General features: G+C 41.4%; 1 protein-coding gene across 3 annotated transcripts in view; it reads left to right on the forward strand.

Moving 5' to 3' along the window:
• PRKCZ (protein kinase C zeta) overlaps positions 1-18,824 on the forward strand; it is a 1,951,357-nt gene that overhangs the window by 1,844,891 nt on the left and 87,642 nt on the right. The gene's annotated exons all lie outside the window — the stretch shown is intronic.

Consider the following 18,824-nt stretch of genomic DNA (forward strand, 5'->3'; position numbering starts at 1 on the left):
GTACTCGCTAAGCTCATGGGCCCCCCATTTGAGCCTATGCATAAGTCAAGTCTTAAACACCCGACATACAAAACTGCCTTCTTAGTGGCTATTACTTCCATAAGAAGAGTTAGTGAATTGCAAGCATTGTCAGTGCAGGACCCTTTCTTTATTATTCATAAAGACAAATTGGTTTTACGTACACATCCTAGGTTCTCTCCTAAATTCCATGTGAACCAATCCTTTGAGCTACCAGCTTTCTTTCAGAATCCAACTGGCTCGGCTGAGGTAAAACCCCAAATACTGGATGTGAGGAGGGCGGTCCTTTACTACGTAAACAAGACCAGACCACTAAGGAAAACAGACCAGCTGTTTGTCTCCGTAGCACCAGGCAGAGAGGTAGACCGCATTTCCAAGAATGCCTTCTCAAGATGGATAGTCAGATGCATACAACTATGCTATTCATTATCAAACAAGACAATGCCTTTCACGCCAAGCGCTCACTCCACAAGGAGCACAGGAGCTACTTTGGCTTTTATCGCAAATGTCCCCTTAGACAGCATTTGCAAAGCAGCTACATGGAGCTCAGTGCACACGGCTCCACGTGTGTATTGGTGTGTACTCGGCACTACTGCATTGACACCCATTCCAAAGCAGATACACAGGTGGGACAAGTGGTTCTAAAACATATGTTTGCTGCGGCTCCTTCTCACAACCCACCACCTTCTCCTAACACTGCTTGCTAATCTATGCATAGCATGTGATCTAAGCAGATTGCACAAGCCTAAGAGGAGATGCATTACTCACCGTAATCGTATTTCTGATGCTTGTATTTGCTTAGATTCACATGTGCCCACCTTTTCTCCCCTGAGAGAAGGTGCATAGATGTTTTTATGAGCTTTTCTGATATTTATCTGCTTGGATACGCCTGTACTCACGACACACTTCATGCTACCTCATGTGAGAAACAAAACAATCTGAGGGACCTCGACACGTGAAGGACCATGGGTACAGTGGATGTCACACTAGGGATAGTATTACTGGCACGCCCTGACGACGTCCCTTTTCGAGTTTCGAAAACAACTACTGTAATACTCTGCAGCTTCAACTAGATGTCGGCCTATGCATCGCATGTGAATCTAAGCAGATACAAGCATCAGAAATATGATTATAGTGAATAATGTATCCCATACGCTGACAGAGAGGAAGAACATTACAGAAGATTGGAGAAGCTGCTTAAGAAGATGCACGATGTAGGTATGACACTAGTCGAGAAAAATAGAACACCAATAGGAGAGAAATTAAGTACCTGGGACAAGTAATATCAAAGGATGGAATCGCACCTAATAAAGATTTAGCAGATGCAATAGAAGACATGGTCACTCTGACCTGCAAGGAACAGGTCGGGACATTTTTAGGTATGGGCGAATATACGAGGATTTGCGGACCACACAGTTGCTCCGGAATATGATGAAAATGAAGAAAAGATTCATGTGGGACGAAGGATGTGAGGATGAATTTCAATATATAAAAAATGCTTTGAAGACAGCACCAGCATTAAGAAACTATGTGCGAGGGAGACGCAGAGTGATCATGACAGATGCAAGCAATGCAGGATTAGGTGCCGTTTTGACACAGATCCATGAAGGGAAAGAGCATGTAATAGCATGTGCGTCTCGTTTACTGAAAGGAGCAGAAAAAGCATATGCAAAAAAAGAAAAAGAAGCTCTTGCCATTAGTTGGGCTACAGACAAGTTTAGGAGCTTTGTGTGGGGAATCAAATTTGAGCTACATACGGATCACAATCCGCAAGTTGAAGTATTTTTAACTAAGGGCCTTGACAAAATTATTCGGCAGGATAAGAAGATGGGTTCCCAGGCTACAAGAATTCAATTTTTCAATAATTTATATCCAAGGTGTGAGAAACTATGCCGCGGACTGCCTGTCAAGAATGACAAACAATGAAGAATCTAAGGATGAGGAGGAACAGGAGAGGATTTGTGAGATATGTGAATCATCAATATCAAAACAAGAGTGGTATGAAGAGATGACTAAAGATGTTAAAATAATGCTGGTAGTCAAAGGTATGGAGGAAGGTGATTTGTCTATAAAGAAAATGCGGGAAGCAGGAATAGAGGTTTTCTGGAATGTGAGAGATGAACTATACATTCAAGATGGCTATTTGATGGGAGGAGATAAGTTGATACTGTCTGATGGAATCCGGGAGAAGGTGATATGTCTTGGACATGAAGGTCATCAAGGAATCGTGAAAACCAAACGCAGAATAACTAATACCTATTGGTGGCCAGGATGAGATATGCAGATTGATAGAAGCATCCAAAACTATCCTTTGTGCTAACTGTGATAAAACGGTGTGCGAGTCAGAAGTATCCTATGGTCATGACAGACATACCGGAGAGACCCTGGAAAAAAATAACTATTGATGTACTGGGGCCTGTGTGGACTGAGGGCTGTCAGACCTTTTGCATTGTTATTGATGTGTTGATGGGATGGGCGGAGCTGAGGATGACTGTGACCACCAAAAGAGTGATTGATTTCCTGGAAGAGCTATGTGGTTGTGAGGGTTATCCTGAGGAGTTATTGACTGATAATGGATCACAGTTTAAATCTAGGGAAATGTATTTTAAGGGAAGATACATTACAGACAAAACCATGCCATATATTACCCCAGACCAATGGCATTCTGGAAAGGTACAATATAGTGATAAAGGTGGTGATCAGGTGGGCATGGCCTACTGGTAGAGATTGGAAGCAAGTTGTGAAGAGGACGATCGTGGCTCATAGGTTCACGCCAAAGAGCACAACTGGGGTGTCTCCTTTTGAAGTTAGCAGGTTGAGGAAGGCTAACACCAAACTATTTCCAGGATGGATGGATGGATGAGGTGACTGGTATTTTTTTTAATGATATAGTTTGCATACAAACTTTTTACAATTTTCCATTACAAATGATATCTGAAATTTCATTTTTCCAATACACTTTTACATAAAACAATAACACTTATTCTCATGCAAATCGAGTTCTTCAGAGTCTATTCCTATCATTTCATATCCGTTTTGCTGCATTTGTTCCTTTTTTTCATCATTCTTAACCATTATTTTATTCCAGAATTGAATGATCCTATAGATCAGGCTTTTATTGTTGACTGATATTATTTGTGCCCATCTTTCTTTGGGTCCGTATTGCAATTTTTCAATAGGTAGCATTCCTCCGAACTATTCCCTTTGGTCACTGAGTACTGAACATTCCATGAAAATATGATAGCTTGATTCAACTTGATATTCTTGTTGACAAAATCGACAATTAGCCTTGTTTGGTGATATTTGTATAGTTTTGGCAAGGTATTCTCGCATAGACAAAACATTAGCCGTAGTCGACAGAAGATATCTCTAATTTGCCTGCAAGGAAATATATTCAAATATTGTGGCAATTCATTTAATGCTCTGACTTCTATGTCCAAAGTTATATTCATCCGATATGTGCTTTCTCATGGATAGTCTTTATCCAATCATTTTTCAGGATTCTTTTTTTGACCTCTAATGGTCTCTTTATTTGTGTTTCAGTGGTTAGTCAGTATTATTCAGTAATTGGTGACATGCTTCCTTCCAAAGGTTCAAGGCTGTTTGGAGGATTGGAGGATTTTCCTTCCTTCGCAGTATCTCAATTGCTGGAATGTTCATCAGGAATGACCTTCCTGTACAGATCTAGGTTCTTCCAGTTTATGATTGATTCAATTGATTGAATAGCCAGTTTGAATCAAATCCTGGGTATTGGGTAGGCACTCGGTAGAGATAAAAACTTGTACCAAAAAATCCCTTCGAACTGGTCCCCACGTAAGTCATAGGATATTGAGCATAGCATCACTTCCATATGTTAATATGGCTATCACTTTCTGCCTATAGAAAGTGATTATGGGTTTTATCGAAAATTTGCCATATTTTCTATGTATTTCACTCTCTATTTTTTTCCCTATTATCTTGATTGATAATAGTTTTGGTCTTGTTCTTTGTTGGTGTGCTAGTGTCATGACTTGAGTTTTTTTGATGTTTGTCAGGTCTTTTTCTTCTACATATTTTTCCAATTTATCCATTCTTTTTTGTGGTCACACTTGAGTCTTATCAAGTATGACTATATCGTCTGCATATAATATGTATGAAATTGGTGTTGCATTCAGCTTCGGTGGATTTGCAATTGCATAATTTTGGTTTTCAAAAATGTCTGACAAATAAAGATTCAAAAGTATAGCAGCAAAAGGGCAGCCTTGTTTTATTTAGCCCATTAAAAGTTTGTATCTGTGATGTTATCCTTGCATCCTGGGAGAGTTACACCCTTATATTTGTGACTGGTATGAGAGTGGAGCTTGATGAGGTGGAAGACAACACTGGGAAGAGTGGCATGGTTCGCGCTAAGAACCCCCTGGATCCGATGCCTCCCCCCCCCAGTCACCGACTCCCATAAGGACTTCTCAAGCCCCAAGGGAGTGTCCCAGAGCCTCTTGGACTCAGTTCTGGTGCCGTTGGCGCCAGGCTCATAAGATGGGATGAAGCACGTGGAACTACTTGCTCAGCCTAGTGAGGCGGAGACTTTCAGCTTTCTCTGGGTGTGGTTGAGGGACTATTTTACTTGAAGAACAGGGTGTGGTACAGGGACTACTTTACCTGGAACTACTTGCAAGGCTATTTAAGCCACGCCCTGCAGGCAGAACACGCTTCGCGTTATTCTGCACTCCTACAGCGTAACGCTCACCGTGTCTGTCCTGTCCTCGGACTTTTACAGCCACGCCCGTTCAGAATTTCATCCATCGGTACCCAGAAAGAGAAAGGCAAGAGAAAACAAAGTCAGTGCAACAGCAAAGCCTTACCTGCAGCATCCTTCCCTCGGTTGCTTCTTCAGCCGCTCCCGGACCTCTGCATCAGCTGAAGGGAAGGTATTTGTTCAGGCTGCAAGACGCACTCGGGTTCAGCATTCTTCCGGAGCATCTTCAGAGCGGTTCTTCCATTCTTCATTCCGGCGCCGCGTCGCTTCTGCAAAAAGAAGGGCTTACCCTCAGCTTCGATCCTGGCAAGAGAATTCTTAGAACAAATAGTCCGATACATGGATTTCCTTCTATCCTGATTCTGACCGTGGCAGTCAGTTTGTATCACGTTTCTGGAAAAAGTGTTGCAAGTTAGCTCACATCGATGTAAGACTTTCCACCAGTCACCATCTCCAGACTGATGGTCAGACTGAGAGGACCAATCAGACTTTAGAACAATACCTCAGATGTATGTTACACCAAACAGAAGACAATTGGAAGGACGTTTTATGGATAACTGAATACGCCTACAACAACACCTTGCACTCTAGCATTGGACAAAGTCCTTTCCATACTATTTACTGGTTGCATCCACGAACCTCTAACCTTGACCCACTTCAAATGCCAGCAGTAAGAAGTTTGCACAAGACTATCACTCAAACCTTCAAACAAGCAACTGACCATCTGAGGCGAGCTAAAGAAAGATACAAGAATCAGCAGATATGCATAGGAGTGAAGCTCCCAAATATCAAGTGGGAGATGAAGTCTGGCTGGCGTCAAAGCACATTCCAATAAAAGGAACCCGCACCTTCACTCCCAGATATGTAGGTCCATACACCATTAAAGCCATCATCAATCCAGTAGCTGTGAAGCTGGATTTACCTTCACACATGAAAATTCATTCTGTATTCCATGTCTCACTTTTGAAACCAGTGCAACCTGGAACCCGAGTACTGAAACCACCAAAACCAATCATAGTTGACGGGGAGCCTGAATTCGAGGTTAAGGATATCCTGGACTCAAAAATCGTCAAATCAAAACTATTTTATCTAATAGACTGGAAAGGATATGGACCACATGAAAGATCGTGGGAACCTAGTGAAAACATTCAGGCCCCACAGTTGTTGAAGAGGTTCCATCATAACCACCCAAACAAACCGGGACCAATGGGAGAAACCACCGTTAAGGGGGCCTTGGGGGGATGGGGGGAGTGCTGTCATGGTTTGCGCTAAGAACCCTCTGGATCCGATGGGGCCCCTCCCCCGCCATCGACTCCCATAAGGACTTATCAAGCCCCAAGGGAGTGTCCCAGAGCCTCTTGGACTTAGTCCTGGCGCCGTTGGCGCCAGGCTCATAAGGTGGGATGAAGCACGTGGAACTACTTGCTCAGTCTAGTGAGGCTGAGCCTTTCAGCTTTCTCTGGGTGTAGTTGAGGGACTATTTTACTTGAAGAACAGGGTGTGGTAAAGGGACTACTTTACCTGGAACTACTTGCAAGGCTATTTAAGCCACGCCCTGCAGGCAGAACACGCTTCGCGTTATTCTGCACTCCTGCAGCGTAATGCTCACCGTGTCTGTCCTGTCCTCAAACTTTTACAACCACTCCCGTTCAGAATTTCATCCATCGGTACCTAGAAGGAGAAAGGCAAGAGAAAACAAAGTCAGTACAACAGCAAAGCCTTACCTGCAGCACCCTTCCATCGGTTGCTTCTTCAGCTGCTCCCGGACCTCCGCATCAGCTGAAGGGAAGGTATTCGTTGAGGCCGCAAGACGCACTCGGGTTCAGCATTCTTCCGGAGCATCTTCGGAGCGGTTCTTCCATTCTTCATTCTGGTGCCACGCCGCTACTGCAAAAAGAAGAAACAGGTTAGTCGCGCACGGAAGGGAAACCAGTATTTTAGACTTACAACGCCTCACTCTTGCGCTTCAACTCACCTGAAGGAAATCTGCTCCGCATCTTAAAACTATTTGAATCTCCATTCGAAATCCATTTGAGGCCGCGCCTGAAAGAAAAGACAAAGACACAGATCAAAAGGGGTTGAGGCAAAATTAAGACTTTAAACACCTATACCAAGCAGCTATTGGCATAGAGACTTACCTGTTTGACCCAGCAGACTCGGCAACCACTCATCGGATCAGTGAAGTAACTCGATCCTGGGAAAGACTGTATTAATCGCGCCCCTGCTAGATTGCAGGACGGAGAGTCTACCTTACCAAATTCTAAGGTGAGATCAAGAGTAGTAGGGTATCAGGTGGTGGAGGAGGTGGGTCCAATTCAACCCCACTCAGTGGCTCATATCTTATTTCGATCTTGTAGACAAACGCCTCGTGACGGTGATAACAAGGGAGAAGTCGCAGCATTATCATCAACTGCGCAGTACCACGCCAGCGCAGACATCATTCGTGCAGCCACATGCTACGCCCCCTTGGAGACCAGGTGAGCGTGACAAAGCGGCAAATGAGCAATAAGGCACTGCAGGATAACTGGAATTTCAAGAAAGCAAAAATGCCACAGGTTGAATGTTGGGTTAGGATCAAATTGCCGGTGGTCCTGAGGGACAATGGTTGTTATTGGTCCAACCCGATTGAAGTGGTGGAAGTGTTTAAACATGCTGTGAGAACAAAGGATGGAAGGGTGTGGAACAAAGAAAGAGTCATGGTTATGACAGGGAATGGTGAAGAGAGAAAGATTGAGGAGGTGTACAGAGAGAAATAATTTTTCCTTGTTAGAAGATTCAGGTACTTCTGCAGCGGGTTCTGCAGATGCATCATGGTTCGGGAGGTGCTATCGAAGACCAAGGCACCTGATGGACTTTCCTGAGTAGCAGAGTCACCGGAAGGGACTTTCGTGTGAAGGAAGGATGATGTGCAGGATCTTGTAGAATGATGGAATGTGGGAATCCATTCAAGAACGCGCGGAGCGAGAAGGCGACGGTTGCAGAGACAAGAGAAGTGAAGGAGTGTCAGAGTCTTCATTCATATCCCATTTGTATACGTTAACCTATCTTTATATAATAAATCTTGTTCCAACGTTCCTCCGTGTCCATGCACATCCGTCGATATTTCAAGGGAATGCCATTAGGCATTCACGAGATTGACAATTGAAGGATGAGTGTAGAGTCAGCCAGAATGCTACGAATCTGTGCTCTGCGCGGCTTACTATCTCAGTTTTCAGGAAACGGCATGTACTTATTATTATGCAGCACCAGAGGATATGTAGCCAACCTTCTGATTTCACTGATGGGTGTGTGCAGTCCGTGCTATGCAGTTCGTCACAATGCGCCACCCATCTCCGCTCGTTCATAATGTCCCATTTATAGAAGAACCCGAATCCTTGGGTTCACAGGCGCCATGTAAAGAGCTTGAATCCCCAATCGCAACTTGACCGAGTAATGCGTGCCTGATTATATCCCTTACACTTTTTGAAAGTCATTTTCGTCTTCCTCAATAGCGTCTCAGGAAATTTGGCACCTCAATGCTTTTCTGTTGTCACCGGCTGTAAAATGGGTCGTTATTTTAGAGCTATATTTGTTAAATTCACTTGTTTGTTGTACGGTAATACTGCCATTTTGGTAACCCGAACCACATTAAGACCCATAAAGAGTGATGTTCTTTCGTTTGTATTTTGGAAACAGATTTTTTTCTAGTACAGGGTATGTAATTTGATCTTTTACAGCACATCCCAGCCATTTTGTCGGCCTAAATAATGGGCAACTTTCCACATCTTTTTCAACATCCCCATCTACAATGTAGCCAACAAATGGTTTTCCTCTGCATTGGGGTGTTGATAATTGTAAAGTAGCATTGTTTGAGTAATTGTGGGCGTGGCGGTCTTCCTAGTAAAGTGCACAATCACAAACAAGGTTGCTTAGACCAGTCCGAGCCTGTCCAGAGTCTTTTATAACTTTTACACCATCAGCGCCTTCCTCCTTTCAGTTCATGTTGGTTGGCACAGACCCTGATTTTCAGACTCCCTAGATGTTACAAATTAAAATGTTGGATTATCTGTTTCATTTTGGTCGCAGAATTTTCACTGGGCTCTCCAAGCCTGGTTCTAACAGCCGCAATTAAATGGGTTTCATGCCTGATACCAATTGCTAGTCAGATATTATGTTGATCGCCCAGGAATCCTGCCTAAAGTGTACAGGTTCCAAGGAACAGACTTGCAGGAAGAATCTTCCCAAAGTTTGTGGTGGTGCAGAAGTGAGCGAGTAATTAGTGTAATGTCTTTTCTTTTTTAAGATTAATACGTTTGGATTGAAATTTAAACCATTACGTAAGCAAATTCAAGTAACAAATTGAAAACAGTAAATCGTGACCCTACTTAAAAAATACTAATAATTAGTATAGTCAATGCAATTGGTATTGTAAAACATATGGAGAGTGCAGGCTAGACATACAGGCAGATGATGATTATTGCAGTAGAAAGCATGACATTTTTCAATTCTGTGACCAGAACAAATGAAACACCAAACACATCATAAAGGATAGATCTTGTATATAAAAATCATCAAATCTGTTAGTTTGTTCCTTATAAAATTCCAACCCGTTCCACCAATCTGCACACCATTTATACCTGTTAAGGCTACATGACATTTGAACATTGCACAACTTTCCCGGATTTCAGCCCTTTACACGTTTTCTTGAAATCAGCGAAACATTAATTGGTCGTAGGAAGGACCGGACGAAGCTCATTTTAATCATCTCGACGTGAGGAACAAAACTTGAATGGGACCTCAAAAACCACGTTTACAGCTGCTAGGAGACACAGTTTCCAAGATATTTGCAACGCACTACAGTGAGGTGACAGGAGGGGAGAGCACCCAAGAAAGTCCCAGTATGCTGCAGCACACCAACTCTTGCCTCTCCTTCACGTCTGTTCCGTGGTGTGTCAATCAGCCACATGCGTCCATTCTCAGTGCAGTTTACCTCAGAGTGCAAAGCTCGTCCAACGATACGTGACTCGGAACATTGATCTACAACAATGAATTAATGTTATTTATTTAATTAAATTTTAAAGCGCACAGCAACCCGTAGGCATCGAGGCGCTGTTACACAGACCAGTTATTTGCAGACAGATGAATGTACATAGTGCGTTAAAACATTTCAAACACACAAAAACAGACCGAGCATAGAGTACCAATGGGTACAAAACCCGTGCAGGGTACAGAACCCGTGCAGGGTACAGGTATTTATTGCTACTTTTATCTAAACTTTTCCAATTGGACGTTATAAGACGAAAACCAATACAAGTAAAACGATTAAATTAGGAGAAGAAATGTTGGTGAGGTAAGGATTAACAATAGTACGAATCATTACATTGCATAGAGTTAGAAGGTCATGAACATTTAAATATTTTGTAAGCATTCCTATATTTTATTCCAGAAAGCTGCAACAAATTTGCAATTAAAAATGATATGTAAGAAATCAGCATAAGATTTACATCAAAGGTTGGTGATATTAAGTGACTTTTTTTGAAATTCTACATGGGGTAAGATGAGCACAGTGTTAAATGAATACGTTGGTTTGATTAAGATTGGCAGCAAATGAAGTGGTGTGGCAGAGTCTCCAAATATTCTCCCTAGCATCTTGTGAGATAGGTAAGTTCCACATCTCCTCCCAACCCCTGGACGTTTGAACAATCAAAAGGTTTCTATCGGTGTCATTCATAATAGTATAACAAATGGCCGCTTTGGAGGAGAAATTGTGAATATATCAGCAATTTACATGGAGATTTTTCAGCAATATTAAGTAAAGCTTTTGAAACAGACTTGATGAGATTATAAAAAGTACAATTTGAAGGAAATAAATTAAATCTAGCACATAATTGTGGAAATGGAATGACCGCCAAATTCTGAAGTGAATGACTTATTTTGGAGAGGCCATTAGAGTACCATCTATGTACAATGGGGATATGAGATTTGAGGGGAATACATTTATTATACCAGATATTTATATTGTTAATATCGGTTACATCATGGGATGATTTAAATAAGTGCAATAAAGAAAAAGTTTTAATGTTAGGCCAAGATGAGGTTTGTAGGAAGTATAAAAGGAAAATGGAACGATTAGTTGAGCTTCAATTTTTATCTGTATAAGAGCGGTAATTAACAGGTTTTCATTATGTAGGAAGACAACGATTTGTCGAAGAATAAAAGCTCTATTATGAACACAAAAGTCTGGGAATTTGACACCGCCTACATTCTTTGGAAGTTTGAGTTCATTTGGTGCAATTCTAGGAGTTTTGTTCCAAAGGAATTTTGATAAGAGCGAGTCGAGCTTGTTAAAGAAAAAGGAGGGAAATGCAACCAAGATCATAGATTAAAAATAGAAGACAATAGGGCAGATAACCATTTTAATAGTCAAGACAGCCCCACTGGGTTAAAAATAAAGGCAGCCATCTAGTAAATTATTATTTGACTTTGTTCAGGAGTAAGGAAACATTAGAAGAAATAGTTGTAGCAATATCTCTAGAGATATGAATACCAAGGTATTTAATGAAAGTAGGGCACCAGTTGTATAAGCGCCTTATAAATGATCAATAAAAATAAAATAAAGACATTCCAGGTCAAGGTTTATTAGAAAGTGGGCATCCATTAGTTAAAGGCACATTTCGGATTTGTGAAATCTGAGACTAAACAGAAGTCGTTAATCAAAGTAAACAAATTTGGCATTAAATGAGCAGGATTAGGCAAATATAATAAGATGTAGTCTGCATACGCTGATAACTTATTGGAAGCGTTACTGATTGCTCAAAATATTCTCATTTGTTCTAATGCTTTAACAAAGTGGTTCAAGAAGCAAAATAAACAACGTAGGTCATAGGACAGCCTTGACATGTGCATCTCTGTATGGGAAAAGATTACAATAAATAATTATTAATATAAAGGCATGTACGAGGAGAGGACTAAAGAGTGTTGATGAATCTAGAAAATATCGGGCTAAAACTGTGCCAATTGAGAAAATTAAACAAAATGGGCCAGGAAAGGCAATCAAAGGCTTTCTCAACATCCAAGCTAAGAATAATAAGGGGATCAATTGATTTTTGGACTTGAGATAAAATATTAAAAACTATTCTGGTATTAGAAGGTGAAAGATGACCTTTGACAAACCCTGTTTGATCAGGATAAATAAGAAAAAGTAAGAAATGTTCTAAACTGTTGGCAATCATTTCAGGAAATATTTTTGAATCAGAATAAATAAGGGAAATTGGGTGATCATTTTTAATCGAGGGATCTTTGTCTGGTGTGGGGAAAAGAATAAGCCTAGCTTCTCCAAAGGTACCATAACTTTGACCATAAGTGAAAAAGTGACTAGAAACTTACAGAAGTTTGGAAAGTGTTGATGAAAGGGACTTGCAAAAAGTCAGTTAAACTCCAGGGCCAGGAGCTTTCCCAATTTTAAGAGTATTTATCATTTTAAATTTCTTGTAGACTAATGGGCTCACCTAAAGGGGACAAATCCACTGGTTGGGAACCGGTTGATTTCAGATGGATTAATAGAAACATCAGCAGAGGCTAAATTAGAGTAGAAATCAAAACAGGCTTTGGTGATGTTATCTTTGTAATATTTTTACCAGAAGAAGGAATAATAGAGGAAATTATGGAGGCTAATAATGTATTGCTTTATTAGATCCACCATAGTATTTTGCTATAACTCTTCGAAGTAGGCAGCTTTTTCTGTAGAGATTTTATTAAATTCAATGTGTTTACACATTACATCTTTTAGAATAATATCCGAAGGTGGATTTAAGGAGGTTGATTCAAGATGTTTGAAAACTTGAAGTAAATCACAAGAAGCTTTTTCATCCTGTTTTGTTTTTATGGGCCGCAAATCGAATGATGAAACCTCTGAGGGCTGTTTTAAGGGTCTCCCAATTGTTGTGAACAGAGGTATCATCAGCACGGTTATTGATAAAAGAAAATAGTAATTGTTTTTTGAATAATAATATAATTTTGTCTTTATTTAAAAGGGGTTAATTCTCCATCTGGAAATGTGGTTATAAATGGGCTCCCAAGTTAGAGAGGTGAGGACGGTAGCATGATCAGATAGCGTGAGAGGACGTATTTCGGAGTTTTGTAAGGCAGAAACTAAATATGAATTAGTAAAGATCTGATCTCATCTGATCTAGTCTGGCTGACTTGCAAGTGGCTGGACTCGATGCAGGAATCCTCGCCGGCACTCTGAGCCACAGGAGGAGGTTATATAATTTTCTTAAAGGTGCAGCGCTCCAACCAGTATCGCGTAGCACTCTAATTCTTTTTAGCAGAATGAATACAGAGGACCAGTCGCTTCCCAGGATTTTAACCGAGTGACTGGACTCGACACCGGAATGTCATCATTGCTTCCATGGGGCAGGCACCTTCTCTCGAGGCCGTGGAGGTGAGGCTGCTAACCAATAGTGCCCCTGTGGGGTGATACTCAGTGGGTGGATAACACAGGAAAGGAAACCCCTTATTGGGTGAGGGACAACACCTTGTGAGAAACGCAGTATAATTCTCTTGCACCCCAGCCTCCCTCGGCCTGTTACACTACACAGGACAGAATAACCCCACACACCTCCATGTATTATGCTGCGGATCAGTGTGTTTAGGAATCAAGCATACAATAAGATATACAGATATGTGATCAAATTTAATCAGAAACAAAACAGCCGACATGTGTTTCGACCATGAAGGGCCTTCTCAAGGCTGTACAGTCAGTGAAAAAACAGGCAAGTATATATGTAAAAAATATATACATATGGATAATATTATGATAGCAAATTCAAACAATAATTGTAAGGATCAACATAAAAATGACTAAATCAAATAGTATAAGTACCCATGTTGATACAACAGCAGAATCCCAAAGTATTTCACAAAAGATGAACATTGCAAAATAATATTGACACATAATTTGGTAAAGAAATGAAAAAGCATACCGTAGTGCAGGAGTTGGATTGAGGGTATGCAGAGGCGGATATGAGAGAAAAATGTAGAGATAGTTATCGGTCTTTGATAACAATCATGCCACACCCTTGTGACAGTCTCCTCCTTCCACACCCTTCCATTGTCCTCATTTCAAGAAATCTTTTCCTTTTATTTTGCATTGTTTTTGAGATGTCTGAATCGTCAAGAATCGGAGCTAGCTTCTTGACTGTAGAGAGAACAAGCAGAGCAATTGGAGGTCGAGAAGAATAATTCCTGGTAGTAAACCAAGCTTTAATCATGTGAACTCTTTGTAGCTCCAACGAGGGGACAAAGGAAATGCCCAGTCTTCAAGGAATTTAATCGGATCATTTTGTTCAGAATTTTCAGGAATACCATAAAAACGGACATTATCACTTCTATTTCTGTCTTCAAGTTCAGTGGTGTCTGCTTCTAATTGAATTAATCTCTGTTGTAGATGTTCTGTTCCCTCCATTGTATCTTCCAGTCCAGAAATGCACTCTTCAGCATCTCCTAACTTACCAGAAATAATTGCTTATATCATCCTTAAATTATTTTTAAAATTACCTCTTGCATGGACAAAAAGCGACAGTTGAGCAAAGTAATGGAGGAATTAATATTGGAAAGCTCACACAAAATCTTTTCCATCCCCATATTTAAAGAGGAAATTGCTTAAACATTAGTTTAAATTAGTCGTCCTTAATTTCAGTATATTGCAGAATAGGTCCATGTTGGCCAAGTAAGCCCCATTAGCTGCTCCTTCCACTGCGGAATGTGGAACCCAGGTATGCTGTCCCTGACACTGGACACCACTCCACGATGTCAAACATTTCACCAGAAAATGCAACCCTGTCTCCCCCTTCCACCACCCGAACACACAGGAGTCCCAGACCTTGGTCTTTTTTACAGCCATGCTTTTGGATCTATCATTTACATCCTTTTTATATAGTTTTAATATTAACAATTACCTCTGCATTCAGAGTTGCTACAATTTTTTCCATTCAGATACAGTATTTTCGTTCAGGTGTATTTATTTTACCTGCAGAACCAGATTTGGCTTATTTGATATTATTCATTCAAGTTGTGCCTTGATTGAGGTCTCCCGATTGTTTTAGAGGAAATGTTACTAAAATATACATTCTTTGTCTGTTTATTTGGTGAAATATTTGAAATGGTGGAGAAATATGGTTTATTTTCAAGAAGCTCATTTTTATTATCTTGACTGTATTCATATACAGACACTCTTCGGCTGATGGGCATGTGGCTACATTGGACATGTTTTAGTTAGTGGGATTTTGTCTCAGGATTAGTCCATCCTGAAATTCATGTTGTTGGAAATCGGTGTTCTCCTTCAAGTGGAAACATTTCACATCCTCTATCACTGCAGTGGGTGGCAGGGGAATCATGCCCTTTTGGTAGACATGTCACAATGCTCTGGGTTTTAATATTTGAATACCTAAGTATTTCCTGTAGCCTTGCAAGTAGTAGGGCAACATGGCATACATGCAGAGTACCTAAGCAAAAAGACTAGTGAATTGCCAATTGGGGATGACACTCAATGAGAGGGAAGAATCTTGTAAGAGGCTTGTCCACCCATCCTCATATGTTGGCCTCTCCTCAGGGATCAGGATACCAACATTCCAGGTAGCTTGGGAAGAAGCAACCTACGAGTATGTTACTTACACTAGATATGAGGACTTGCTTTGTTTGGCCTAAAACTACATTCCTTGCACCATTTTAGTTAATCTGTTATATTTGCCAATGCTTCGGGTTTTATTAAAGCATCTGCACTTCTTTTTTTTTACTTTACTTTTTCCTATCTGTTTCGCAACCTTTGCCACATGTTCCATGCATAATCATTTTGTCTGTGGACACAATTGTATTTCAGTTCACATTCCCCTTGTTCCCTCTATTTTAAGGGAATTGTCCAATTAATGCAATATCTAAGACACTGGAACATGTATTCAATTGAAATGTAAACACGTGTATGAAGTCTCATCTCCATAGGTCTCCTATGCCATTTTTAAGATGAAGTGCCACTGTGGATAGGATGGTATATGTTAAGACTCTTGCCAGACTTCTGTGTGCATCAATGCTTGAGATGTATTTCTTATCACAGTCCTGCATATTGGTACTTCCAGTAATATTTGGATTGGCCTTTCCTTTGCTATTTTGAAATGCTCATGGTGCATGCGTCTTTTGACGGCAAACTGTTCTGCCTAAGTATTGATACATTTATTTGAAGCACAGTGATGACAATTTCAAACAGTAACGACTTACAATAACACATTTATTGATGGAAAAGGGTGGACACTTCTTCTCGTCACAAAGATGAGAACAAATTGTGAGCCAGTTTGAGGGTGTAAAAAAAAGTGATATATATATCCGGTACAAAACCAACAGAAAAGAAATATATAGAAGCGGCTTACAAACAGTATCATTAACCTAAGTGGGCACTTGCATCACTCGCCCAATTTAAAGGAGTACTATTTTAATATACAGAAACGCAATAAGTGTCAGTGGAGGCAGTGGTTGGGTAAAGTAGGAGGATGGGGCGCTCCCTCTTTAGTAAGCAAGTGAAGTTTAAGCCAAGCTTTGAAGAGACTCACAGTTGGGCTAGCTTTGATTGTGATGGGCAGTGGGTTCCAGTGGAGTCGGACAAGGGAGAAGGAGATGAAGCAAGAGGAGGCACAAACAGTATAGTACAGTGAGCCCGAGTGTAGAGGAGGATCGGAGGGAAAAAGATGGTGAGTAAATTGACATAAAATCATAAAGGTACTGTGGAGCAAGACCAATGATAGCTTTGTAGATGTAGGAGAAGAAGCTTGAAAAGGGGGCGGTTGTGCTTGGAGAGCCAACCAGTATGTTGTTGGTAGGTAGAAGTGGGCAAGGACCTGTGTAGATTGTAGAGAGTGAAGGTAGCAACATTGAGGACTTTATCAGGTTCCATGTGTTAATATCCCTGCAAAAATATTGCGATACAAAAATATTGCCATATTTCTGTGGCGATATTGAGCCATGCACCCTGCGGGGGACACCCCCACAACCCCTGCATTATTTTAAAATGTGCGATGGACACCCCCGCGACCCCTGCTCCCACAAATTATCCCCCCCAAAAATATTGCCTATGGCGTGACAAACGGCCATATGTACGGCGATACTTTTGGTGGGGATATTTTGTAGGAATACAATTTATCAAGCGGGAGGAAGAAGTCGAACAGGAAGGCCAGAGATTAGGCTTGAGCAGTAGTCATTTTGCTTATCAGGAGGGCAGAGATTTGAGTTTTTGTAGAGTGGTTAGTAAGGAAAGGACAAATGTTCTGAATGTTGAGGAGCTAAATATGAGCAGCAGAGGCAGTGATGAATTGTGGCAGTCTGAGGTCACCATCAAAGACGACACCAAGATTGCAAGCCTTCAGCTAGGGAGCAAGAAGGTCAGGCAGGAAGGAGATGGAAGGGGAGGCATAGCTTAGAAGCCGTGAGAAAGATGGCTTCTGGTTTTTGACAAGTTCAGCATGAGGCAGCAGAAAACATCCAGTGGCAAATTGCAGTGAGACAGTCCGTACACGTACTGTGATTGCTGGGGTGAAGGAGGCAAAGGAGAAGAATATTTGCGTGTCAAAAGCAAAAAGGTGTTGGTGAAAGCCAAAGGACAAGATGAGTCTCCCCACGGCAGAGTTATAGAGTGAGGAGCAGAGGTACAAGGACTGATCCTTGAGCGGCGATGACAGAGAGAGTGGTGGGCTCAGAGGTTTGCGAGTTTCCTTCCAGGTAGGATGCGATACAGTAAAGAGCGAGTTTGCAAAAAGTTCCTGGAGAGTGAGGAGGATAGAGGATTGTTCAACGTTGTCAAAAGTGGCAGAGAGATTCAAAAGGATGAGTATAGAAGAGAGTTTGGAGTGGCGAGCATCACAGAGAAAGTTGTTGACATGCATGAGTGCAGTCTTGGTGTAGAATTTACTAGAGAAACCAGATTGGAGTGGATCTCCAAAGCGCTGATCATCAAGGTACTTGGTGACCTGGTCAAAGACCACACGCGCAAGGTCATTTGAATAAGGGGGAGGGAAAGAAACTGGGTGATCGTTTGCTGGGATGTTTGGGTCAACAGAGGGTTTCTTCAATAGGGGTAAAACAGTTGCAGATTTGATGGAGGCAGTGAAAGTCCACCAGGGAGAGAGAGGCTAAAGAGCTCAGAGAGACAGGGGAAGTGATTGAAACTAAGCCTGTGACCATTTGGGGAGAAATACAGTTGATAGGAGCACAAGATGGTTTGGCACTGTGAAAGATGGGTGCTAATTCAGTAGAAGAGGTAGGGGAGAAGTCGAGAGTAGACGAGGTGGGGGAGAGAAGGTGGGCAGGAGGGGGAGGCTTTGGGAGGGAAAGGAGGGCTGTGAGAGTCATGAATTTTAGACATTTATATTGGAAAAGTAGTGAGCAAAGTAATTGGCAGAAAAGGTAGAGGTGATGGGTATTGGCTTGGGAGGTGTGGGCAAAGATTGGATTGTAGATACGTTTTGTACATTTGAGGAAGTGTGGCACTGCACATTGTACCATTGTTTGTGGTATATCTTGAAAGGTGGTTCTTTCAATATATGACTTGAACCCTGATTGGGGAGCTATCCTTCCTAAGGTGCTCCCACAATATCACGTGCCATTGCCAACTGTGACTTTCTGCAATAATTGTTGGATATTCACGCTTTTAGTTGTCCCCATGTGATTCTGTGCTTTCTAGTTGTGACCCCTCTAAGCAGGGCCTTTGTGCATTTGACTCTAATGATGTACTAGTAAGAAAACATTTTTAAACTGGTTATTGATTATACTAGATGTGTCAGTATCGGTAGGCTGGTTGGTATTATATACCCTGCAATTGTGCAGTAGATGGCATGTTTATTTCTGAACAGCCCTGGAACATATTTGGCCTTGGGTGTCAGTCATCAAAGCACATTACTCTTACCAGTTTCATTTTGTGGGCTGCTTACTACTGACCCAGGGTTTGGGGAGAAATATGGCGTTCACTGCATCACAATCTCACTGGATAGATCATCTTAACTACTATTGGACAATCTTCCTAGCTGCTGCTAGTCACGTAGATAACCACATC

This window comes from Ambystoma mexicanum, chromosome 8 (assembly GCF_040938575.1).
Source record: "Ambystoma mexicanum isolate Mex_15411 chromosome 8, UKY_AmexF1_1, whole genome shotgun sequence".
Lineage (NCBI taxonomy): Eukaryota > Metazoa > Chordata > Amphibia > Caudata > Ambystomatidae > Ambystoma > Ambystoma mexicanum.